The following is a 26,069-nucleotide window of genomic DNA, read 5'->3' on the forward strand; positions in this document are numbered from 1 at the left end:
GTTCAAAATGTATTATCCCAGTTCGAGAATGATCAGCTAAAACGTCAGACTGAACAGGGTAGCCCAACTAGTTAGGAGCGAAATCGAGTTGACCGTGCGTAACCCTTACGAGCCAGTTCCTTCGAACAAGTAAATGTATTCATATTCGTCGAAACCGCGATTATCGTGGTATGGTCGTGTTTGATTGATACTTTGTTCGCGTGATCGCGGGAAAAAGGGGTGTACTGAACAAGGACGCTGAGGGTAGTTCGACGTTGACGAGTTCAATAGCGACAACGAGCACGTCGACAGCACGAAGGAATCGCTAGAAAATTCGTTTCGACATGGAGGAGGTTCGACCGCGTTCAAATTTCCCTGTGAAACTTCCCCTCTGTCTGCAATTTGAATTTCTCGAAGAATTTTTTCCCTTCTCGCGCTAGAACTCTCCAAACATCTTAAACTTTCTTAAACTCCTTAATTCCATACTAATCTAATGTTCTGGCGCGTATAAATATCATGCGATTTTTAACTGTGTTAGAAACTGTTGGGAAAAAAGATTTCACTTAGAGATTCAGAAACTTTCACGTCGCGGAAGTTCGCGTTTAATGGTTTTACTAAGACGATCGTCAACGAGATGGTTGTTGCGTTAAAACGAGTTGGACGACCACGAGGCGAGCTCGGCAAAAATATTCCGGGAAACAACGTTCCAGCCTAACGTCGTGGACGAGGAAACGATTGTCGATACTCTCGAAGGCTTTAAACGAGAGGTCAGAGGAGGAGTCGATATTACGGCAAATGGTAGTAGCTCGATCGAGTCACGACGAATACTGCTAGGCTAATTTTCTAATTTCCACCTCTTGCGTTCCAATTCGCCGACTAATATCCCATTAAGCTGTGCCAGCCCCTTGCCTGAGTCGTTAATGTCTAATCAGCCACCGGGCTTAGACGATCTACCATCTACAGTTTGGCGACAATCTCCATGTATTCGACTACCGCTCTGCCCAGCTGGCTGTTATCGTGTTAATTTCCAAATTTTGTCAAGTTTACTCGATAATTGTTTCGATGAAGTAAGTCGTATCTCGTAGCCATGATCCATACCGAATCTTTTCACTTCTATTATAAATACCATGCTTAATTGTCGTTAGAAACTGTGCGCAATTTTTCTTTTTTTAACGTTAGCGTTCTCAAGGGCCACGTGTCTTTCGATCGCTAAGATCGTGTTAATCCATCAAAACGATCCCACGAGCTAGCTCGACCTTCTTGAAATTTATGTGAAAGCCAAGTTTCTTGAAAAAGGCAGCAAGGTCCCGGTGAAAGAAACGTATCTTCCTCGGGGAGGTGAGCATGTGTTCGAATGAAAGTGTCATTTATGAGACGTAAAATATTCACGAGTAACGATAAATTCAATTGGAATTTTTAGTGCGACGAATGAGGAGATAAACGTCTGAGAAACAGTCTACGAGATCGCTTCTCTACGTTAAGGAAGCTATGTCTATTAAACACCATGACGACAAAGATTCCAGGTACTCGGGACGCTTGTTATTTACCGGGTCGAATAGACAGCGTGTAATCGATTCTTCCACTCCCACGTACTTTTCATCATAGTTTTACGAGACAAGAACCTTCCCTCTATTTTCCGGGACAAGGCTCCGTTTCCAGTTATTCGGCCGAGACAAACGATCGAAGGAATTCCGTTTAATTGCTCCGCTCACAGCCCCTGCAAACGTTCCGTTCTTCCGATCCTTTTCACTCTGCCCTTCCTCGACTACGGCCAAGTAACTGCCAAACAACCTCTTATTTGCTCCCGTCCCTTCGGCCAGCTCAATTCTTCTCGTTCGTCGTTTCCTGTCCCATGCGAAGGTTACAATTTTGATCGTGGCCAAGACAAAAGTTTCACCATTTTTCACTCGAACAGCGAAAGCGTGGTACGAACTTGAAATTACACACACGCGATTTCACGTAGGAAAAATTTGTCAAAATATCGTCGAGAAGAACGTATTTTCGAAAGGTTTTCCGTGATAGTTCGCTAATTCGAACGGAAGCTTCTGGATGATACCATTTTGCAATTTTTCATTATGAAAGACCGTATCACGATCTATGGTCCTTCATAGAATGAAAAGAATGTTGAGACGGTAGCTGCGGATGAATAAAATTCGCGTGTCGAGCGATACTTGTTGGAAAAAGAATGAGGAGCATATAAATTTGAGATCCCTGGCTTTTCCCAGTGAAAAGAAACCTTGGAAAAAGAAGCAAACGAAAATTTTGCGCCCGTTCGTTCGCCGTTCGGAAAGTACAGTTTGATTAACGAGTCCGTTATTGGAACTACTTATCCGTAACAAGACCTCGCAGACATTTTTTCCACCGTGCCACACCAATTTACTTTCCACTTTTCCTCTCTGACATAGTGAAATGACGGTAGCTGCTCGCCGGAGAAGAACGTAAACGTTGACGAAAAAATCGATGGAAAAACGTTCGGGTTAAAGATATTCAAAGTGTGGTTTGTTCGAGGAAGATAGCACTTTGTCAGGATCTAATTCTTGTAGCGACGTGTTCCGGCGACGCTCGGCTGGTGTCGATGCAGGTGACGCCCCAATCACCGATAAATTTATGCGAAAACTTGGGTGACTTTCGAACGAGCCAACATAAATCGTCGTGAGAGAAGACGGCGCCATTGGCTTCGAGTGGAGATGTCTGACGAAGACGATGAAAATTCCGGCTGAAAGTATCGGGAAGTTTGAAAAGATAGTTAGCGGCTTGATATCCCTCGAGGATTAGAGCGCACTTGGCAAAACTCGATCGAGGCACCCGCACTTGCAGCTGGCTTGTCGCGTCAGCTGATTTAGGGACCACGAGAATATTTCATGCGACAAGTGTCCTCTTCTCCTTCGTGTGTCTAGCAGGTTCAATCTTCTCGAAAATATCATAGGCGATATCTGTCGTGAGCCACCAAGAGAGCATTTCCAGCTAAACATCGACCCTCGTTTCTTTTCCGAAATAAATCGTGTTCACGGATCGCGTCGCGTCGAACAGAGAGGGAAGAGGGGAAGAAAAGTGCCGGAAATATGTCGAGAAGTTTTAAAGAGACTGATCCAGGCCGGAAAAGGGCGGCGCAAGGATTGACGCGAGAGAGAACGGTAATATCAGGGTCGATCGCGTAGAAAGGCGACCACCGGCGATCGAACAACGACGCTCAGAGAAATTTCAGTTTTATGGTCGGCTGAAAAATCGATGCCGGCGTTTGGCTGGCGTGAAAAATTACCAAGGAGTCCGTGGGATTCATGGCTGATCGTCCTTTTCAGACCTTTGATCACGGTGCCCGGTTGCTCGCTCCTTTTTCATCGAATATTCAGCCACACGTACCACCGGCTGCCTCTTCCACAATCGGCTGACTCGCCCCGAGAATAAAACGCGTGTCCGATTTGGTCCTCCGTTTAAATTACCAAGGAAACGCGGATCGATAAACGGCCATTCGATCGACAATGAGCAAATTGCTTATTCAGGTGGCGTCAAACGGGAAGTACCACAAAATTGTGGTAATACCGAGCGAGCTAGCTCGTGAAACACTGCGGATCGTGCTTACAGAATAGTCAGCAGGATCAAACAGTGTTTGTAAACAGTTAAGGGGAATTGGTGGCTGGGTTAGCTTAGCGCATCCAATTGCAGCGGCACAATTGGCTGTAACTTAGAAACAAGGTATACAGAGCGTAGGAAATATACGCGCGCAAACTTGTTCTATTATCTTTAACTGTTGGAGCGTTCTGCCGTGGGAGATGGAGGTCGGCCACGTGGAATGCACCGCAAAGTGGATGGACGTGTATCGAGATCGCATGTTGACCCGGTTAAGACGGTCAGTGATGGATAAACTTTTGAATAATTATCGCGCGAGCGATGATATATCGGGGACAGACTGATTATATATAGGTCGGATCAGGCAGCCAGAAAATTGGAATTGGTTCGATCGGCGACCGTGCCAATAATTCGCTTCGTTACCCAGCCGAGGGCTCTCGAGGACGTTCCTCGATACGTGCTCCAAGAGGAAGGCGACGAAGCGGCCTCGACGCTCGACGCTCGTCGCTCGTCGCGGAAAACGAGCAAAATCTCCCGCTGGCTTCGCCAAGCTCGGACGTTTTGGAAATTAGGAAAGTTAGATGGGGATTCCGGGTGAAAATAAAAATTCTGGAAGACAGGTTGACATATAAATGAGGAGGAGTTACACATCCTCTCCCAACTTTTTCATCCTCGAATCGTGATTGAAATTCGTTCGTTGATCGAACGATACGAGATCGCGTGTGCCGGGCACTTCGTCGACCCTCCATCGATCAGTTTCGCAGTCAGTCGTCGTCGTCGGAGTTAGGCGCGCGTTTGAACGTATAACGCGACGTATTCGCGAAACCGTAATGTGTCACAGATAAATTTCGAGACTCTCTTTTGTTCGTTCTCGCGTTGACAGCCGCTTTGGAAAGGCAAAGTTGCGGCGGAACTGCAATCGGAATATCACTCACATTCGCCGTGTGACGTTAATTATGTTTAATTAATCTAATAGCATAATTTGCATATGCGCGAGGCAACGCTCGTGTCAAGCAGTACAGGCATACCCATATGCACGATCTGCATGTTATATCAGCGAAGGAACGATCGAACTTCGATATTGCGCTGGTTTTACAATAAACGCCAACCGTGTGTACGGACTTTCAAGCCTCCGCGATCACGTGAAATTTCGATACACACCCGGCCGTTATTCGGCCATTAATCCTGAAAGTGGCAGGCGTCGCGTGATTTTGATCGCGTCGTCGTTCGACCCTTTGCGAGCTCGTTCTCGTTCAGAAAATAATAATTCTTCGGTCATTGAACGTGTAAAACGTTACATCGCCAGATCTTCGTGTGTTAGTCGACGCGACGATCGATAGTTCTGTCTTTTTTTCCCCTTATGTTATGTACATCGATGCGTTTCGTAACGAATTCAATGCTGGAACGCCATGACGATAAGAACATCGGGGGAAGCGTATCGTTTCTGTTCGATCGGACTGTAATCCTGGAATTTCGGATGTCTAGCCCGTAGCAAACGTTAATACATGTTTCGATTTTCTTTGCAGACGCGTGTTCCGCTTTCTCGAGCGCGAATAAGATTGGGAGGGGAGGAGGGCGGTGAAACGAAAAGAACGAGTTCGGCGCATGGTTTTCCGGCCTCTTGTCGAGATCTCCTGTTCTCGAACGTTGTTTTTCTCGAATGGCACACGTCGCGCAGGAAATTGCTACTCCCACCCCAGAACCAGGCTTTCCAGAACCAGTGACGTAATCGTCTGTATCTTTCGTGAGCAGATTACGCGGAGGGATATTAAATATTCGGACTACGCAATACAGTATCGAACCTCGCGCGAATACTTCCGAGCAGTATGCAATTCAGTCAAACGGTGAATTCACGCGGTAGTTTATCGCGTAATTGCTTTTACGAGCCGGTCGTAATTTTTTTTTTTTATGATCTTTCCGATCGCTTTTTGATCGGTCTCTCTAATTTCAGCTCGTTCGATCGCGCGAACGATTGTCCGTTCTTGTGCGATGCATCGAGTTTCCAGTACATCTGTCCAGCGAATCTAATAGAAGGGTTCGACCAACCGAATGATAAACACAGTTTCGATGAAACTCTTCAGATAACCGTAAACTCGACTCTCGTCGTTTTCATCGAGTCTGACGACGGATTAGTCGCTAACAAAATAACGTTGATTTTTATATTTTATTAACACCATTATTCACATGTATTACGTTTTTTTACGCTAACTCAACGTCTCGAACTAGTCGTCGATTTGCGCGTATCTGTTCGCTGATTGCGTGCGTCTACCGTAAATATCTACGGCGAAGAGAAGAAAATAAGCATGGTATTAACGAAACTAGCGATTGCGTTTCTCGTAGACTGCACCGTACTGTGTCGTACGTCTCGTGGGTCTCATCTCACGAGTATTGTCAGAACAATGTGGCGGCTTGTTGTCGACGCCAAACACTTGTCAGCGTGTGTACGGTTATGCGCGACGCTGTTTCCGCTCAATTGTCGACTCGAGAGAAATTCATGAAAAAATTTCTCCTGCTGTGGGAAGCACGCTACTCTTTCGAAACGGCGACTCGACCGACTGCCACCAATTATCTCGTGCCCTGTAAAAATTTCTCGCCACGAAGGAGCTATAACATTTTCAACCGTTTTGCTTCTTTCTCGGAGGTTAACTCGTTCAGTGTTTCTTTTCGGTGCTACCCGTTATATAGGAACGCGATCCCGATCAGAGAATCGTTTTAGGCAATCTTAAAATTTCTGCTTTGCAATTTCTCGCTCTACCGTGCGGAATACAGAGAGAATTCCGATTGGAATGGAGCGGCTGGATGCAAAGCGAATCGATGAAACATCAGTGGTAACATCTGCAGGGGCGGTAGATTATTTAAACCCGGGATAGAAGTGACTATAAAGTCAGCAGTTATGTCTGGCTATCATATGCATAATACCTTCTATTAGAACAATTACTCGTGTTTATCTTGGTGCAAGGCACAGCGTACGTGGCCGAATCCCCCGCTATAGTTTACCAATGTAATTGGGCATGCAGAAATACGCGAAACGCGTACGTGCAAACGTTTCGATCACAGAAAAATCGCAAACTCGGCTGTATTGTTCGCATTGTTCCCAATGTTCGAAAATAGTTGGTCGATAATTAAATATTTGATTGGTATTTTTATTTTATTTCGTTTCATTGGTATTTCTATCGCTGGTACTTTTAGTATTTGTAGCAGCTACTGTACGGCACAATTTTAAATACTATCATCGTTTCAAATTATATTTTTTTGCCTGTTATAAAAAGTTTTAAAATAGTTCAATATATACCTCGAATATATGTTTCCCGTTCTATTGCTTCGTTATGCCAAGTTTTAAAGGAAGCAGTGACTTGCAGCTGAAAAATTAGCCAAGTCGAACTGTTTGCTCGCTCTCTCCTGTCTCTCTGAATTCACCATTCATCCATCCTACTTCTAAGGAATATTTACCGTGTAATTTCGTTCTCAGGCACAGCCTTCACTCTCGTATTCCGCGTTAACTCCAGCGTGACGGAAGTATCGGATTGTTTCAATAAAAGTTCGAGCCACGATTTAAAACGTACATACATCTGTTCCAACGAACGAAAAAATTACTGCGGAAACGTGCGAACGTACGACACGATCGTCTGTGTAAGCTCGTAAAGAGCTGCTCAGAATAGCCTCGTAAAGGGAAGCTGGAAAGCTTCGTAAGTTTCTTTCTGTTGCCAGCTCGTATGACCCGCACTCACTTAGCTACCAGCCCCAGCGCCTTGCACTCACTTATTTGCCACGCTGAGCGGCCGCACCGACTTATTTGCCAGCTGAAAAAATTCCATATTTTCATCAATTTTGCCAAATGGATGACGTCTTTATGTATTTTACGTACATTTAATGGTCCCGCACCTGAGGAATACGGATCAGTCGGTATTTACAAAAACCGGATTGACTTAGTTGCCAGCTCGGGTCGGCCCGCAATGACAGCTTAGTTACCAGCGCATAGTTCTTTCTGTACTTCGAATTTATTCGGCTGGTTGCGTTCAGTCGAGTCGATTGTACGGACGAACGTGCAATCGTTTCTCTCGAGGTTCTGTCGATCGGTCGCTGCAAGATCTTAGGCAGCGATTCTTCGATCTTCCAATCGTGGACTATCCTCTGATTCACGGTGGTCGTCGAGCTTTTGACGAGGTTAAACGTAACTGCTCGGTGAATCGTGTTTTCTCGTTCTCGAAATTCCAACTTGCAGCAAATTTCTCCAAACATCGTGTTTAGTGATTGCGTTTTCGAATCACGATGCCGATTCCGCGCAGATCGAGAAGAAAATCTGTGTTTTCTAATGGCGCCATATGAGATTCGGTTGACGTCGCAGATATTTCGTCCTACGTTTACTTACGTGTGTTCACTCACCATAAAGGAGAGATTGTCGACCGCTAGATGGTGAAAAAAGAGGATACTAACGAACACGGTGAATATCGAAAGGGTGCAGTCAACTGCAACGTCCGGGAAACAAGTATCGTCGACCGAGCCAGTGATCCACGATAGCTTGGAACGCCGACTGAAATATGGAAATTACGGCGGAACGCGGGCGAGTAGAAAATGCCAAATGGTACGGTACTCTGCAGGTCACGTGAGCTGCGTAATATCCAGTCACGTTATGCGTTCGACTGCAAACCCTTTAAGCCGGCAATAAAATCCAACGATTTTCGTCGTGTGCATCCGCCGTTGTGGCATCCTTTTTCCAGGCCGCGGTACCGTAACGGACCGCCATACCATCCCTTCCTTCCAGCATCCACGTCCTTACATTCACTATTTCGTCCTTATGCCAGCGGGCGCGCATTTGTAAGTCGAAACACGTCTTGAATATACGATAAAATTTTCCCCTAGATTTGGGTTCATCCCGAACTCCCGGCCCTGGTTGCTCCTCTTTGTCCCTTCCAAGTATGTGGATCCACCGTTTCGCATTCACCTATTTGCATATATGCGAATCCAGTAGCGTCTTTGCTTTGTAGCCCATTGTCTTTTCGAATCATCGGGAAGGCTACGTTCGTACTTTAAATAGAAATGGTTTGTTCGTGTACGTGTTGTCAATTTCACGCAACTTAACTCATTGTTATTGTTTGGTCTCAGCATTCGAATTCCAGTAGAGCGGTGTTAGATTCGTCCAGTTTGTCCAAAAAGTATTTATCCATGTTAGCAAACTGTATTTTCCACGTCAAGGCGGTTATATTTTTCTCTACGTCCTTCCTCGTTCTTCGGTCGCTTGCACGACACGATTGAAAGCATACAGCGATGCACAGGAAGCTCTCTTTCTACCCGTCCTTCCCCATTCTATCCCGAAGTCTCACAGGGTCAAGCTTCTTCCGACATTTATGGCCGGGCGACCTTACAGATTCACGCCGGAGGAGACCGGACAGGTTGGCCGGTTTTTTTGCCCTATATAAAAGCTCCCGAGTAAAAAGCTACCGGCCCGTAGGAACGTCTGTGTCGTACGAAATTTTCCACTGGATCGGTGCCTACTGTAATTAAGAAGATGCAACCTCGCCGAAACTGATTATCTTGATGAAGTGCCTCTGAAAGATTTCCTGTGACGGGAAATGAATTAAGTAATTAGATCTGATTATGCTTTGGAGCTATGTCGCACTAGTCATAGCGTAACGAAGCCAACCTCGTTCAAAAACCCTCAACGATATTACAAATATTGTACATCGATTTATGTAATCTACATGAGAAGTAACCTATATAATTACTGGGCGCAGCCGAAAGTTATGTACAGGCGAACACGAAAAAATAGGCAAAGATATAAAATGAAATGTTTCTCTCCGAAGCTTAGCTTTCGAGGAAATCTAGTATGAAAATTTATCGAGCATACTCGAGCACGGTTTGGGCAGTTACGGACTGGACAGGACTAAATAATCGACAGGACGCGTGAATAAAATTTGTTCATAAGACGCTTTGTTTCTGAGGAAAATGAATTTGAAAGTTTATCATACGCCTGTACTTGAGACCGATTCTTAACAAAACACGTTCGAGCTGTATTTTCTTTAAAAGGAAGCCTCAAACGGAAGAATTGGCATCTAGAATAACATGCTATCGATCGTTTATACTTAACAAACTTCCAAACTCGAATTTCTTGAAAACTAAGCTTTGGAGGAAAAAGTTCTATTCTATATTTTCTTTTTATTCTTTCATATGGAATCACCCCTTGCCTATATATAACGCACATCTGTCCAAGAAATGTTGATATTCCTTCTGTAAATAATATAGAGGAAGTTGAACGATTTCGAGGTTAGGAACATCTAAAACACGAGCAAGTCACGAGCTCGGTTATTCAGTCACATGTTTGAAGCGAGAAATTGAGCGTGGTGACTTGCCGCGTTTCTGCGTGTAATTAAAACGAGACTCGTACCGTAGCGCGTGACTTTTTCCGAAAGGTAGCGCCGTAATGAAATGCTGGTTTGCGTTGAAAAATAAGCGCGACTTCGGGCGATGCATTGTCGAATAGATTGTTTGCGTGTCAGAGTTCCGTAAACGAACTTAATTACGATATGCCGATTGAGAATCCGGTTTTCCTTTGTGTACGATGCTTCATACAAAAAGCTGCGTTTAAACTGTTCGATTTATTCTTTATCGACTGTTAACCGATCGAGAAAAATTAATCTGCGCGTAAAGATACGGAAATAAGAAAGCGATATAAGCGAATGTTTGCGACGATGCTCTCGGAGAAAGACCGTGAAATCGTTGTAAAACTGCTGACCGAAAAGGAAACGTGGCTTGATCATTTTCTTATAAGCAACATCGCCGGCAATTTCTTCGCCAAGATTTTACGCGGAGTCGTAACGTTGCGCGAGAAGAAACTGTAAAAAAATTTACGACATCAAGTTCCGCGCTGTATCGTCGAAAAATGGTCGGACGCTAACGAGAAGAAGCAATTTTTCCGATTTTGATTGTGCCTTCGAGAAGAACGTGGTTCCGCACGTACGGCCCGCTCGTAATAACTGATGTAGACAGCGTAACGTGGCTCGGGCGATGCTAGCCGTGGTGGAAAATATCGCCGCGATGAAGGAAATCGCAATAAACTAGGTACTCCAGTTAACTTCCTTTTGTACGGATAAGCGTGCTCTCTCTCTCTCTCTCTCTCTTCCTTTCTCTCGCTTCAATTTCTTTGATACGAGCCGAATGGGGTACGGTGTCAAAAAGTAATTACGGGAGTGGTCACGAGGAACGTTTATGAAAAGCTCGGCGTGGCGAACGACAATAATAAAACAGGAGGAAGTGGGTAATAATTCTTGGGACAGAGGGGATACCTCTGTCTCGACATTTCCTCTGAGACTTTGAGTACCACGGCCGGCCATTACTGCCACCGGCAAGAAACGGAAGAGGAATTTTTCATGGCGGCAACCCTCGCCCGTGCAACTTCCTTTTGCTTACGTGTACTCCTGCGATACTTGAAAACTTTCCTGACCAAGTTTCAGACGTAACGTGTCAACGAATACAGACCTTTAAGTCTGACAAGGAAACCAGACTGTGAATTAGAGTGAGAACCGTTTTAAATCTAAGACGAACTTGTTAAACGAAAAAAATTCTCGTTTTCCGGATCTTAACGTCGCACGTTTCATTCGATTTCGCGTCGATTAATCCAGGAGTGTAGGTTTCTCACGGAGCTGCCACTAATATTAGACAGGTTACTTCTATGCATTGAAGCGACACGAACCGTACTTCCGTTGGAACGTATAGCACGTAGAAAACGATGCGTCCAACCTTCTGCAGAAATCTGGTTACATCGTGTGTACTCTTTGAGCTACCATATTCACTCCATTAATTTTGAAAACCATCAGTGAAATCTATGCTCGCAACTTTGATACGCTCTCATCTAATTTCCTCTGCGGTTGGTGCATCTGGCAGGTAGTCCGATCTCGTTGGATGCGTTCAAAGTCGATTGATATAAGATGGGTTTCGTGATAAAGATAACTTTGTGGATCGTATATTACCAAGATGCACCTACTACGAACGTATAATTATCAAGCGACTCCGAATATTTCCGGTTTTCGTATCGTTGGGTTGATGTTCCTATTAACGAGAACATCGGCGCGCTGTTGACGTTTATAGATGAACTTTCTTAAAAATAAATATTTTCAAAAAGCGGAGAATCGTCCAAGGCGCTTTCCACCACACAAGGCGCTTTCGATCACAGCTTCGACGAAGGAGAGGTTCGCGTGCAATTTTTCGAAAATCTCTGGACGCTTCCGTAGCTGTTCGCGTCGTTGCTCCTCGGGACAGCCGCCTAAGCGAAGTGTCGATCGACGTGAGTAAGACAAGTGCGAAAGTAACCCCCGTCCAATCAATCTTACGGCATATCAAACCCCATCTCCTTGCCCACTCGAAGCTCGGGAATATCCACGTTCCCTGACGTTCGTTCTTCGTTTCCCATCGACCACCCCGTTCTACCCCACGAGCAGCAGCATCTTTCATCCCTTCTTCTTCCGACATGTCTTTCTTCTGGCTCTCCTCAGTCACCGCGAAATCCTCCGTTAACAAAAAGGGCGACACGTTCGGGGTTGTTATCCACAGACTAGTGAGCCGCCCTCGCAAAAAACTTCTATGTTCCTATCTCGTTGTATAGGAAACACGATTGGGATTGTTATCCGTGGAGTGATAGCTGCACATCCACTTTGCTCCACGGCGAAAAACTTGGTAGAGTGGCCGACACCTCGGATGGATGGATCTCCCCGGGTCAAGAATGTCCTACATTTACTTTCACGCTCTCGTTTCGCCTTGCCTTGTGTTTTTTAGCGAGAACGATATACGCCACGCGGGACCTAAAAGTATCTACACGGATCTCTAAGTTACACATCTTTCTTTACGCTTTAGGCTGTACTTAGAGCGGATACCTGTTCTGATAAATGAAAGATAAAACACGATGCACGTAGCTAGTTTCGTAAGAATTTGATTATTCCGACGCATTTGCCAGGAAGACAGTAAGCCAGCATCCGCATCCACTGTGACCATAACCGCAGCCGTCTTCGCGTTCAACGTTCAATCGACCTCGTCACTGGTACATTCGTCTCTTCTAAAGGACCCCTTATCCAACGAGACAGAGAAGTTAGGGAATCCTTGCGCGACAAAAGAGGGGAACGCGTTAGGTTCTTTATCCTGAACGCGATACGACCACGTCGAGGGGAAAGTTGCGGCAGATAGGCAGTATGGTCGAAGCTTGTTGTAGGGAAAGGAGCAAGGAACGCATTATCCGGCGGGATCGAATTGTCCTGGTCGTCATTCAAATTCGTTTAAACTCCCTCGCGCACTTCGTCGTATCCCGGAAGGTATGAAAGCTCTCCTCGTACGTCTTATCTCGCTCGAGGCGGAAGCTTCGGGATCGATCTTTTTCCCACACTCGCTACCGAGTACTTTCGAAGGGTTAAGAGCGCCGTTTAAGAGACAAGAAGCAGAAACCGTTCTTCGAAAGCTCGCTCGTAAAGGATTCTCATCTGTTTCGCTATTAGCGATCCGTTGTTTTCGTCTCTTCACGCTACAGCGAATTCACCCACCGTTCATTTATCTTTTTTTCTTTCGGGCAAATTTCGCAAACGTTCGCGCAGCTTCTATTACGCTAATCGTACGCGCATCGAGCTTCTCTTTTCGACAAATTAATTTCGATCCTTCGTCGGAGTTAATTCAGAAAAGAATCGTCCTGTGTAATTACGACGTGCAACCTGCAACGATTGCGCTCTTCAAGTTGAATTTCGTTCATTATCCCGGGTTGTATATTTTTTCCGATTAAAAATAAGCACAGGGAGCGATTCATCATGCGGTATTAAATCTCACGTGTCCCGCAAACACACATCGGAACACGAGAGCGTTTTCATCCTTTGTCGTGCTATAATTAAATTGCTTCCTCTTTCCATTTTTCCCTTCGTTCCTCTCTGCTTGGTACATCCCCTTCACCGGCAGGATTTTACACGAACTTTTCGTTGTTTTTATATTTCCTCGAAAGAGAGCGAGAGAGACGAGGAGCGAATGGAACACGGAAGAAAGCAAGAGTGCGCTCGCCGACGTCGTTCATTAGTTCGAGTGATTTAGTATGTTTTTCCTTGGACGGTCTAGCGATGAAGAGACAGTGCACGAACCTCGTCGTGATTGCGTGCATCTGTTGTTCGCAAGAATTAAATAAAATCCTCGTCCTCGTTCTGCACAGCTTTGCTTTTTCCAACGAGTCTTACAAATTGGACGCTTAAAAGTGCATGGTTCGAGCGGGCGAGCGATCCCGGTTAATAATTCCGCCCATGCCATCGACCTATCGCTTCCGTTTCGACGTTTGAATTTATTCGCCATCGCGCCGCAATCAAACTTTCATCCTGTTCGATCCATACGTAGATCTCTAACGAACGATCTATGGTCGTGATGTTTTTTTTAAAAGCAATTCGTTCACAATCGTTGGTCGGCATTTTCGAAGACTCGCTTGTTTTCGATAACTGATCGCAATTGCATGCTACTAATCGGTGCCATAAATCAGTTCACAATAGATCTCTGTACGAGCAAATTAATCATTGTAATTAATGATTTGCCGGCGACGAACGGATCGCGCGCTGCCACGTACATATTAATTTTATAACGCAACGCGTCTGCATTCTGATCGTGCGGCGCGTGCTCTAAGTGCGCGATCATGCCATTTCAAAATTTCTGCTTTTCGTAGTCGGGTATTACGTAGATTACTAGTACCGCTTGGGTGTCGATTGACCTCTGAATAATCAAACGCGCCGCCGGTCGGCTTTCCTGCTCCAGTCGTCAACTGGTAAGTGAGGTTAAAACCAATTATTGAATTATTCAACTGGTTTATACGCGAGTTAGTCAAACTTGTGTTACCTATCGAGAATGAAAACTATCACCGCTAAAAGCGAGTTAACGGAAAACGATGTTACGAAGGTAAATCGCGCGAGGAGGGAATAAAACGTATGAGAGTACTCCTCCAGATTGATCGAGAGTACTGAAAGTACGAGATTCGTCCGCAAGCGACGGTACATTAGCTTTAGTCGGTTCTCATCGATGAAAGGAGCGCGGCTATGGTCAGAAGGAAACGTCGACTAAACAAGAAATGGAGCATAAAGGGAGTGAACGTTTGGTAGGTACGTGGGCAAACACCGGAATCGACCTTAAGACTCAGCCATTGACTGGTGTACACAGAGGTACGATGCATTTAAGTGACATCGCATTACGGCAAATCTATCGTAAATAGCTGGGTCGAGATGAAACCAGAGGGACTCGAGGATCGAATCGGAGACGAAACATCGTTACAGTCCGAGCTTTACAATTTTCTTACGTAATTCAACTAAATCTCGTTATCGAAGTTTCGAGCCTGTGTGTTCTTCTCACTTGCGCGAACTTCGATTTGCGATGGCAGGTAGAAGTTTGATGGCATGCAATTTCTATCTGGCGAAATGGCCCGAAGCTCAAGAATTTTATTATTAATAGAGCATCGTCGTGAAACGACCGGTTCGACCGATCTCCCAGAACGATTGAATTTCTTTGTCATTGATTCAGGGATTATCGTCGCCCTAGCGGATTCGAACAGACGTCTATCGTCGACCCGTTCGTTCGCAAAATGCTTCCTTCGAACTTCTTTCTTAGCCTGTCCACGTTGACGAGTGGAAACGAACGAGAGAGCAAAAGTTACTATCGTAGAACAGCGAACGTCCGATCTCCTAACGACACCGAGTCGATTAATAGCGTGTAAACAGGCACGCGCGCAAACTACAAGTTGGAACTCGAAAGCAGCTTATACCGGAGAGAAAAATTAAAGGAGAATGGTACGGCCATTTGGTTATCGCGTGCAATTTGCAAACACGATCGGTTCTCGTCGACGTCTTCGAAGATTGCCTCGGGCCGAAGAAATTCGAATAACCGTCTATCGTTCGGCGACGTTGGCCGATTCTTTCGGCTGGAATGCTCGGCGTTCCTTCGAGACCGTTTCCTCCTCGGCGTTTTCACCGCGGAAACAGCGGCCGTGAAATGAAATGAAATCGATAATGGGGTACGCTCGTGCGCGAATCGTTGTGAGATAAAAGCTGTTAAGGAGACAAAGTGCGCCGGAGAAAAATAGAGGAGAAGCTTGCCGACTAGGAGGCGGCGTGGCGGTGGCATTGCCGATGGTGGCGAGGTACCGAAGGACGCCGTAAAGGACCGCGCCTTCTTGCGGAAACTCGTGGCTCGCCGAGTTCCGCAGGCTCCCGAACTTTTAAAAACGTCCCCGCAGACTGAAACTAACTTACCGAAGTGTCGTTCTTTTTCTACGCTCTCCACCCTCGCCCTCGCGACTTCTCGATAGCGATATGGCAACTTCGCTTGGATACCGTTCCCCTTTTTCACGGTGAACGCCTAGCCATTTGTAGGTACGTCGGATGCATTATCCTACAGGGCTTCTACGATTTTAGCTTTTCCCCGGGACTTTCTACTTGATAAATGCGGACGACTATTCGTTGACTGTTGGAGATTTTGATCGATAGCAGGTATTTATATTAGCGGCTGAACGTAAGGAAATTTCTGCTTATCCTGCTATATGCTTGTTTCGAAAGGTTGATAGAGTGGAAGAGCGACACAGGGATAAGCGGGAATTCGTAGTCCGAAAACTGACGACGAAAAAGGGTATAGAGAGTAAAAATAGGGTGGAAGGTCGTTCGTGCACACGATAGGTTCCCTCGTGGCACGGCGGCGACAAATCGATTCGTGCCTGGCAATTAAAGTCTTCCACGTTGGCGTGTGCCTAGATGCGATCATTATCTGCGTCGTGATTGGCTTCGCTACCGTCAAACAGCCCCACACAATGATTTTTGTTCGCACGTATCGCGTTTGGTTGATTCAATAACGAAATCTACGTGTAAAAAGAAAATCAACCCTCGAGAGCTCGTTTATTTTTGCTCTGCCAGGCAAAGCTTTAGAAACGCTAGTTAGTTTTAACTTTTATTAAAGCGGAGAACCGAGGCATAGCCGAACGATAGAACCTCCTCTGTTATTCTAGATTTTTCACCGAGCAATTTCTATCGCACAGGATCTACTTAATCTTCCAATCAATCGCGTGATAGATTATGCATTATCTTTGGCCAAAACCGGGCCCCTGTGAAATTATAATTATGCATGTTGATAAATTATTAACGTGGACCGCGACCTTTCCCTATAGTCCGTCTATTCTGTTCAATTAGATGTATCCCATGGACAACTTCTAAATCTAACCGTAGCTTGCGTTATTTACATCTTTTGTGATTCGCGCAACGAAATAAATATAGTCGATTAGATTAAAAAAAGAAAGCAAGAAATATACGCTACTGCGTGTTCGATCGAAACTTTAACAGCTACCAGAGGTATACGTGCCACGGAATCGCGTACAATCATTCACCGGTCTAAATAAAAGTCGGTTTCACCGAATAAAATTCTTAAAATTCATTTCTCTGTTAATGGCAAAGAGAAGCTGCGTGCTTCGAGCAGCAACTAGACTGACTCGAATTTGTTATCCATTCGATAAATTTTCGACCGCGATCAACGTAAATTCGACTTTAGGCGAGTTTCTTCGATGCTCGAGAAAGGTCGGCTAGTTATCAAGGCCAATTTAGGGTGTATCGGGAGCGATGACGCGCAACCGTGTGCTCAAGTGTAATGCTTCTCGTTATCGATACATAGTTCTGGACGATTATATCGTCGGAATAATAACCGAGGCTGACCTAACTTCGCGAGATATGATAGCGGTTCGGTTGAACGGCTGAATGCTTTTCAAGCAGAGGCTTGCACGTGCCTTCGTTATCCGGAAAGGTCTTTCACCTTGTCGAGTATCGGTAATGTTAGAGTTGCGATTTTTCGAGACAACGATCGTACGAGAATTTTCAACTCTACAACACTCGCGAATTAACGAGTCTCGATCGAGTCTCGAGTATCGCGAATTAACATAGTGAAAGTTCGTCGTAAAATGTGAGAGGATGGGTCTTTGAAGCGTCGGTCCGAAGATCGCGATATACTGCCTCGTTTTTCCATTGATTACTCTCGTGATGCAGTAGCGAGCGCGTGGCAAAGAGACCCGCGCTCGAGAAGCATATCTGCCGGTTGAAATCGCGATTGGAAATGGGTGTGCTATCGGCGGGTCGATCGAACGATTGTCAAATATTTGAAAATAAAGCAATCATTTTTATAGAATCCTATCCGATGTTGCGAAAAAAGATTTTGCGGTGCGCGTCCGTCCGTGCTACAGTGGAAAGAAAAGCAGAATCCTTTCGGTTTAATTAAATCGAGCGGAATATTATTGTCAATGCGTGCCCGCGTATCCTTTCATCCCGTAATCCTGATTTATTCGGTTGTACATCGCTACGAAGCAATCGGAACTTTATCGAAATTAAATGTATTCCCTCACTGACAACAAAAACTGCAACAAATTCATACTGTCCACGTATAACGAGAATCGTTGGCGCAAAGGGATAGGAAAAAGGAAGGAAAATATGGAACCTGGAGAGAAACGAGCAAACTGTATTAATAGCTACCATCGGTTTGAAAGGAGTATTAGTTTCTTTCTGGTTGCCTGCGGGGAAGACGAGCCAACCGGGGCGATTAAACGAGCGAACAGTTTTTCGATTTTTTTCCACAGGGATTCCGTTGTTTCGCGAAATGCGATTATACCGGATGATTAGCTGAGCACGATAACATCATCAGCACGGCGATCATACTTCGCAACAGGATCTGGATTTATTCCGGCGAGACAGCGGGGCTTACACGACCTTCTATCGAAATTAAACAGGGATTTCGCGTTCCCGTTGACCCCCTTTCCGTCCGTGTACGCGCCTCGTGTTACACGCGTGCACGCGTGCACACCGTGACAACGCACCCCTACATCTCTATACATCGCTATCTCTCAATCTATCTGTATCCATCGCGCAAGCTGGCGAACATTTTAATCGCGTTCCACCGAATTCCACAGGAAATCCCTTGCAAATCCGTGAGGCGCGGCTCCCGTGAACTTCGTTGTCCTCTGGAACAGTGATTTTTTGTGCCATTGCACGCGTTCGAAGGATAATCTCGATGCTCCTTGCCGGATTTTAGTTGTACGCGACTTCTTCGACACTCGGAGATCGGCGATGCAGCAACGTATTAAGCGCGACTTTTACCATCCGTTCCTTTCTCGTTCGTCCAACAGCTCCATGTTTCGAATCGTTCGCTACACGCCGGTAATGCTTTTTATCTGAAAACATATAGGTAGAGGATTTACAGGAAGATACGTTCTTCTACACCGATGAAAATGTCCGATCGGTTTTAATTAACGCATTAATCGTGGGAGCTCGTTGATTGGTTTTGTAAGCGATCGTACAAAAATACCTGCATTTCTTTCGATCGTACGTACGCATTTCGTCGATAAATGACGAAAATAAGGAAGCGAAGGATACATCGTGAGATATCACGTGCGAAATGAGATCGGACAAAATACTAATTCGTGGAAAATGCTAGGCGGAGAAAGTCGGATAAAGTTAGGCGCGTCCGTCGTACGCTCTGGTCGATGGAAAACACTTTAATCGTGGTTGAACGATCGACGAATAGGTTCGAGGGAAAATCTCCGGACAAATTCTGACGCGGACTGATATTCCTGAAGAGGATCAAGCATCATCCGCGTCGTCGGTTGCGCCGAAAACGATAACATCTCATGATCTGTTGGTCAGCTACGGATGAACAGCAGCGGCGCACGAGTTTCCTACCGAACCGATAATTGAAAATCACTGTCCCATATATCGATTCGTAGGATTGTCCGCTGGACGTGGTGGTTCCTCCTTCATCCTCTATCCTCGTGTTCGTTCGCTCTATCCCTGTCTCTTTCTCTCCGCTTTCCACCCTTCTCCTGATCGGTTGTCCACCGACGAGCAAACAAAGTTACGAATTTTTGGTTGAATTTTTTAGTTGGTTTTGTTTGTTTATTAAGCGGACGATAGAGTCTACCGTCGGTATACGAGATGTAACAGACGATGTTGCAAGGTTACAAACCCGAATCACGTTCGATAAAAAAGACAGGAAAACGGGGACAAAGCGGAGACGAAAATCGGAATAACGAAGTTTCGGGGACAAGGGGGAGTTTTCTGTACGGTGATGTGATCAAAGGAACGACAGACTGTACGGCGATCTCGGCTCCGACTAAAGGTTATAAAAAGGGATGCAAAATTGCATAGTTAGTTGATGTAAATTCTTGCTCTCTACTCTCCGGCGTTCCAGCCGGCACCGAATCTCTATTGTTCGCCGAATAAACTGGCGAATCACTCACTTGTAACTAGCGAAGGAGATTAGACATTTATCGTTTGTTTCTTTACAGCTTTCTAATCGGGCGTTAATTCGATACTTCCAGAAGATGAGAATTAAATCGGATTTCATTATTCGCGTTAACGAACCCCGTTCGAAATTTCGACACAGATTCTATCGATTCGATTCAGCGAAATGGCAAAAACCGTACGCATCCGTGAAATAAGCATTCACTGCAGTTATTTTCCTTTTGTGACAGTTCCAAACCTTGGTGTACAACGAACGCAACTTTCGCCCGGGAAACGTATTTTCTCGCGTGGATTTCTCCGAACCGCGACAGGCGTTCCTTTGAAAAACGGGCGTTCAGCATTTTTTGATAGTGCGTGCGCACGTTATTAAGAGAATTTCCAAAATCTCGAGAACAAACGAGCTGCGAAAAAGACACTCGACAAATTATGCGATGCTCGCATTCTTGCGAGATAACGGTAGTGAAAAATCACGGCTTCCTGGCCGCGAGATAAGGCAGGTCGGAAAAAGAGTGCCGTATAATGAAAAGGCACGCCTCTGGTCTACCCGACTGATTTAAACGTCTGGAGATAGCTCGCAACGTGTATTCTAGTGGAAATATTTCTTATGCGTCGAAGCTTTCAGAGAAAAATTGCGAAGTATGCACGAATTTCGAGTTTATTAGGACCGGTAGTTTGTAATTTTTCCAATATAATCGTTCGAATGGTTTTGCGATATTCATGCATTAGTCAATTAAACGCAGCGACGTGGAAAACACGTGCAATGGAAACAGAAAGACTATCCAAGTCTCCCGATGCAGATTGACCCTGTAACTCGATTGTTTGAAAATTAATCGAACCGCGAGAATGTCATTTTATCTGCCAATGGTATTTGAGGTATTTATTGGGTCATCCTCTGACCATATGTACTGAATACAGTTTAACGTTGATTAATATAAAATTCCTTTTCGTCTGATTCATTTGCAGAGACGAGTGAAAAGACCGCGATAACCGATTGTTTGTATCATGAGAATAGCATAATAATAATTAGTAATTTGCAGATTTGTAAATGATGTCTATTATCTTGTTGGTCCACCGCGCATTTGTGATAAATCAACTAACAAAGCGGATCATTTGCGCAAACAATGAGATAATGGACTGTATATTTGTGGTCTGGATGTTGAAAAATTTGAGGCTACCAGACGTAAGTATTTCGACCAAAGACGATCAAAGTGCGGTTCTTCTCGCTGCGAACTATATTTGTTATCGTTGCTCCGCCGCACGTACTGCAGCGTCGAACAAACGGCGGAAGTATAGCCTCGCGTTTCCGATAGAGGCGGAAGGAGAAGAATCCATTTCATCAGAAAAGAAAGAACGCGAGACAGAACGTGTAATATCGACTCGCTTAAGCGTGGCTAGCTTGGGAAGGGATAAGAAGGGCGGAAAGAAGGCCGAACGACGAGAACAGAGAAGCTGTGTAAGGCGGCGGAAGTAACCGCTCAGGCGGAAGTTCCAATTGCCAGCTAGATCTATATATAATAAGACAGGAGAGTTATACTTTCTGCCAGGCGTCGTAACGCAGTTCGAGTGCAAAAGTTTCGGCCCTTCCCCGGCGACCTTCTGGAATTATCTCTAGCACCTTTCGTCCACCATCGTCGAGATAATTAAATATATCCGTGCACTGAAATGCTCAAACGGATTTTCTCCGGACGAAGGCGGCCACGATAAAGGATTTTCTCCTCTAAGACGAAACTCGGGATTGAAGGGAAAAAGTTTTCCTTGTTTGTCCTTTTGCGTTAAACCCACATTCTTCTGCGATTTCGAAACCCGGCAAATAGAGTCTGACTCCCAATTCCTTTTGACATCTGTTCTTCCTTCATTGAAACAACGATTAAAGTAGAATATTGTCTTGCGTTATATTACCTGGACAAAGTTGGTGCGAACGAAGGACCATAGGCTTCATCATAATTAACTCGGAAGTTGAACTTCTACGATCTTAGCTATCGATAACGCGACCTCGATGATCCCTCGTCACCGTACAGTGATGTGTATTTCCATGCACGTACAAAATGGAATCCCCTGATACTTATTTCTAACGATACAGAGTTCCTGTGAATAAATATTATTAGAAAGTATATTTGCCTGGAAACGTCGAGAATTTTCAAGCTTATCTAATAAAGTAGTCTTGGTTCACGTAACTTACCAACATAAAATCAGTGTTCTAATTCGTCAGACCATTTTAGAAAAGGTGTTGAGGTCCGCGGAAAGCTGCCATAGTTCTGTACTTTGAGAAATTTGATTTCGGGAAACGTGGTGAAATTTTCCGGTATATTCGTACTCGTCGGTCGGGCCGGCTCTAGGCACGAACAGAGTGTGGCTTTGGAAAATTGTTGCAGTGGCTGCAGCTCTCTTGGGAGGAGCCATTAAGTTTCATTTTTTCTCTCGTTCTTCGCCCTCTCGCAATTGGGTTAGCCGCGCGAACTTCCATTCCATAAAGTTAGCTACCACCGAAGGACGATAATTATTATGCCGCATAGCGCGACTCGGCTTGTGCCACGGCACTGCGACAACTAGGTGCTTTGGGACCTTGTTCCCGTCCACTTCATTCGTGAAACCGCCTTTGATAAGAATGCCATTCCTACTCCTTTTTTCCTCGTTGAAAGTGTGTTACCACCTGTCTGCGTCCAATCGCTTGCAATTCAAATTCCACCACTTCTTTTTCCTATTTAATTATTCTCTATGCAGCCGATTAAGAGTGGTGACAATTTTTCTTAAAAATTAAGTATATCATAATGCACACGAGTTACTATGCAACGAAGGTAAACAAGGTTGATACGTTCAGAAATGACTAGTTTTCTGAAACTATCCGACAGAATGGCACGTTGAAATCACCCCGATCGGAAGGCCAGGCACGTATTTTAAAGCCAGTGAGGTCGGTTAGAAATTAGTATACTCCGTCCTCGTCTGCGATGTCTACGACTTTTTAATTTATTCAAGGAAAGTTTGCCAGAATTCGTGCAGTTCGAAGCCCAGCTTTTCAGGATCCCGTCTGAATACCGACCGACTATTCCAGCAAGCAGATGCACCGTTTGTTATTTTTGCGTTCCGTTCCATTAAATCTTTTCCATTGTTCTCATTTTGCCTGACAGCGTTCGCTTCTGCGAGACTCGAGCAAGATGAAATGAGATATTCTTTATAAACAACCAACCCTACGCAAAACGAATCTACCTACGACTTAACTTGCCACGTATTTCCAACTCATGCTTGAATTTCTTAAAAGCTAACAACGTTTTATCGAGAGATCTACTTATATTAAGATATCGTCGATAAATCTCAACAAGCATGTACGTTTTACCATCACCTACTAACGACTCCATAGGTGAGTCAATGTTTTTACACGAAATCGAAAATTTGTTAGCCCTTGGTTACTATTATAACGATAGGCCGATTTTCAAACATGATTGAAAGCAGAAACAGGCTAAGCTGGATGACCGCGTGTACGATCACGACGTGTACACTCGTGTATCCGTGCGCTCGCACAGCTGGACTTTATCGTGCTCGCGTGCGATCGTGAATCATAATGCGTCGCGCGATTACGCATTACGCGCCTCCCTATCTAGCCACTCGTAACGCATTACTGTCCGAGTGGGTTCGTCAATATGCCGGCGAACTGGATTATGGCTATATCCGTGGCGATGCTTTATCGTTCTGTAACGCTCGCGTGTCGCCCGTTTTCTCCCCCTTCCTTCGTTCCTCACACTCACGTGTTTCACTCTCACAGAAATAAAACGCTCGACCTGGCCATGAGACTCTTTCGCGACGAATACTCTGGTTTTCGTATCGATTCGACTGTGTTTGTTCGGTATCGTGACGTGCGAGTTATTCCACGCCACTTTGTTTTCTGTATTCGCATGATTTCGCGTGAATTCCCGGCCCACTGCTGACACCGTTTCTTTAACCTTTCGTTCCCGCCTATTTAGAACGTTTCCGCGTTCTATCGTGTCTCTCTCGTCGCGAGAACATCAAGAGAATTCAAGAGTACCGAGTTGAGAGAACAAGTAATTTTCGAGTTTGAGATCTCTTCGGATTCAACGAGAGTGATTTAGCAGGTCCAGTTGACTGAGGAGAGGGTACGATAGGATCCGACAATTAACGGAGTCAGCTAGAATTACTCGAAAGATTGTATTAGCACGTCGCTGATAGTAACGCTGGCGCATGAGCGCAGCGATAGAGTGTTACAACGCCGCCGTCGAATATTGGCAATATTATCAAACGTTAGTTCTGTTAAGCGACGTATATCAGTTCAGCGAACAATACCCGTCCATTGTCTATAGATTTTTCGGTTAGGCAAGAAACGATGTGTTCGCAGTCAGTCCAGCAATACCGGCATGGCAAGCCGACCGTGCTCGCTTTCGACACGAGTAAATCACGATTAATCGCAATTTCATGGACGTTCTGCGTAAGTCATGAAATTAATGTAACGGTATAACTCGCGATTACGTATTACGTGGTTGCATATCTCTCCACTTGTTACCGTTACTACCGTTGCCTGGCTAGTTCAATATGCCGGAATACACAGTTGTTCTCATGCTTTATCGCGTGGTTATAAACCGCTGATACGCTAGGGAATAAGGAGTACGCCAGTTCTCGATAGAAATATACTCGTTACGATACCAATATCTGTATCGTTTTGCGGGGCATTACGCGTCCACAATTAGAGAGGTTATGCGTATCTTTCCACAACTGGATATCGATGCACTTCGATACACCGAGATGTTACTTCCAAAAACATGGAAAATATTTTAACGTTGGGAATATTCTCATCGTATTCTAGTCGTGACGTCGAAGCTAGACTATGATCAATGGGGTTACTTTGCGAATCGATCTGGGTCGCAAACAATCGTTACCAGAGGTACACCGATGGTATACGGTTGTGTAAGTCGTCGCATGATTCGCCTGGCCGCGATATTTGTGCTTTTCATTTGAATTTTGTCTTCCTGATCTTTCTCCACTGGTTTGTTTCTCTTGAGTTTTCGTCAGACACGGATGCTCGGCGTAAAAAGCAAAAACAGAAAAGGAACGTGCTTCTATCTTGGTGCACTTAAAACAAACGTCTCATTATAAGGCGGCGCCGAAAAGAAAGACGGCATAGTAGCGATGAATAATTATCTGGCTGAAAGAAGCGAGATGGAAAAAGTAGTGAGTTCAAGAGCAAGGGAAGTTAAATGGAAATATTATTCTACTCTGGTCGCGCACGTTTTACTTACTATTCGCTGCTACTCTTTTTAAGGACTTCTATTATTTTAGCTTTCTTCATCGTGTCGATAAATTGTTCTTAAATACTTAGCTTTACCAACTTAATTAATCGCATCGAATTATAAATGTAATTGCTGTTTCTCTTCCTTCACTTTAACCTGTTATACACAGAAACGTACTTTAACAGAATAACCTATCTTTTCGGTTGCGGCATTTTATAGTAACGCATAGCGTGTATAAAACATATTTTGCACGTAATTTTTTTGGTGCATCTTGAAGTACAATGAAATATAAATTCTAAAACGAAAAAAAGATTTACATTCTACTCACCGACCGTTGCTGGACGTAGCAATTAATACTTCCTTAAATAGCCCCGCAAAACACGAAATTGACGTTTAATATCTCCAATAATTTTCACTTTCTATTTAATTTTCACATTTAATTTATCACTTGTCAAAACACTGACGAAACGTTGTCGTAAGGGAAACATACTGTAATATGGAGATAAACATAGAGTCAATAGAGCAACTATTTCAATAGTTTTAGACATTCATAAAAAGTTATACTATTAATAATTTAACGTAAATGAGAACGAAAAATACCTTAAGGTACATCACTGACACCTTTCCGATTAGAAAATATATTTTTCGAGTAATATAATTAGGCGAATTAAAGTTTCTACTTGAATCGTATGGTGGCGGCAGTTGCGATCGCGACGCTATCTGCGTCACATATTTGAAACATCTTGTCTTAAAGACAGGCGATTCTTTTTCGTACGAAGGCTTGTGGAAAGTGGCTGTGTGAGCGTCGTTCTACTTCATGTAAGTAACATGAAACAAATTTACATTCACGGCAAAAACGAGCAGTTCCATCACGGAGCGTTGTAAACTTCCACGGCATGCCCGTACACGTTGTTAAACATTCATATTTTCTCGTACGCATGAAATATTCCGTGGAAAGTTTCCTTTGGCGTCCCGTGGCCCGCGTTACTTTTCGTTTCGCGACTCAAAACAATAGAAAGAAGGAAATTGCTGTATT

General features: G+C 44.6%; 1 protein-coding gene and 1 long non-coding RNA gene across 2 annotated transcripts in view; one reads left to right on the plus strand and one right to left on the minus strand.

The window, feature by feature from the left end:
- Gfrl (Glial cell line-derived neurotrophic family receptor-like) overlaps positions 1–26,069 on the plus strand; it is a 220,476-nt gene that overhangs the window by 59,648 nt on the left and 134,759 nt on the right. The window lies entirely within an intron of this gene.
- LOC138182517 (uncharacterized) lies at positions 22,062–25,499 on the minus strand. Its single transcript, XR_011173817.1, has 3 exons — positions 25,362–25,499; positions 25,043–25,189; positions 22,062–24,948 (listed from the first exon to the last, which is right to left on the minus strand). It is a non-coding gene; the product is annotated as an uncharacterized LOC138182517 (long non-coding RNA).

Source organism: Bombus flavifrons, chromosome 8 (assembly GCF_040668555.2).
Source record: "Bombus flavifrons isolate JBK064 chromosome 8, iyBomFlav1_principal, whole genome shotgun sequence".
Lineage (NCBI taxonomy): Eukaryota > Metazoa > Arthropoda > Insecta > Hymenoptera > Apidae > Bombus > Bombus flavifrons.